This window comes from Aplysia californica, unplaced genomic scaffold (assembly GCF_000002075.1).
Source record: "Aplysia californica isolate F4 #8 unplaced genomic scaffold, AplCal3.0 scaffold00366, whole genome shotgun sequence".
Taxonomy (NCBI): Eukaryota; Metazoa; Mollusca; class Gastropoda; order Aplysiida; family Aplysiidae; genus Aplysia; species Aplysia californica.
In genome coordinates, this window is record NW_004797636.1 from 701,426 (window position 1) to 702,972 (window position 1,547).

Below are 1,547 nucleotides of genomic sequence, written 5' to 3' on the forward strand. Positions count from 1 at the left end.
CGTGGTCCAAGCACCGAATTTGTCGTTTCAGCCACGTAGCATGGCTTATGGTGTTGGGGATACTACCCGGTTCTTCTTCGGAAGAATCACTGCCTGTCTGACTTTGTTGATATCCGCTGAAAGATGTTTATGCATTCTGTTACCCTTGAAAGTAAAGACTCTCATCACCACCCGGAAAATAAAAGTCATTATTATTGCTATTTACATCTTTGTGGTGGCTTCCAATTCTTGGCTATTCTATCTTTATAGATTTGTGTGGGTACATTCAGATGAAAGAAACAGAACTCTTCTCACGTTTAAAAGAATTAAAAACAATAGACATATCGAAGTGCCACTAGTAGTGGTGAACAATTTATTTCTTCAGTGCGCCATCTCAGCTGGGATTATGGTCTTCACAGCGATTCTCGTGATCAAAATGAAACAACAATCAAAATGGCGGCTGTCTTCCAGCAAACAGACGGCGGCGGCGGAAACCTCTGCCAAGCGCGACGACAAGGTCGCCAAGACAGTCACTGTCATCTCTGTGACTTACCTTCTGTGTTATTTCCCAAGCACAGTCAACATCATGAGCGTGTACATCGTGCCGGGGTATCAAACGAGCGGGCGTCATAGCGAACTGTTTCTAAATATATCTATAGTCGTCTACTTACTTGAGATTATCAATTCCTCCGTCAATATATTTTTCTACTGGAAGTTAAGCACCCAGTTTCGCAAAGAAATGAAGCGACTGCTCGGATGTGCTACAGGAAAAACTTGAATTGACCATAACGTGGGGCTCTCCGTTAACTCAGTTGGTATCATGATAGTCTTGGGAACAGACGGCTATAGTTCGAATCCTCAACAGGGTTTTCTTGCACTCGGGTTATTTTGTTGGGTTTTCAAGTTTACCAACCCATCTGGCTCAATCCTATCGGAAGAAGTTTAATTCTGAAGCCCCTCTTCTTAAATAACCTAAACACGTTGTAAAGGGCGTTACACCCTTTCACTCATTAAAAAATAAAAACAATAGATGTACAAAATATTTGGAAACTTCAATATCTCATATTTGTTTTTGTATTTCTTTCTTTACTTTACTTTTCCTTTTTGCGTCACCTGGTACCGGTGTGTGTCGCGGGGAGAAATAGTAATTTATTGTTGGGTGTCTGCTGATTTAAGTCGAGTGGCTTGGAGGACGGTCAGGTCGTGGGCTCTGATGGTGTCGTTTACAGAGTCAATCCAGTGACGTCTTGGTCTCCCTCTGTTTCTCCAGCCAGAGTGTCTTATGTTGTAGCACCTATAAACGGCAGCCTGCACTATATGCTTCCCAGGAAGTTGAAATTGTTTCAGAATGCATTCATGTCTGCTGGGGTAATAGTATAGATTGTAAAGCGCATAGAGCTTGATGTTGAGCAGGAATTTGTGCTATACAAATGAATGCTATCTATTAGACACACCGTGATGGTCGGTCTTTGAGCATTCTTATATGCAGGCTCTATGCGCTTTACACTATATTATTACCCCAGCAGACCATAGAACACTCCGAAACATTCTCAGCTTCCCGGGAAGCA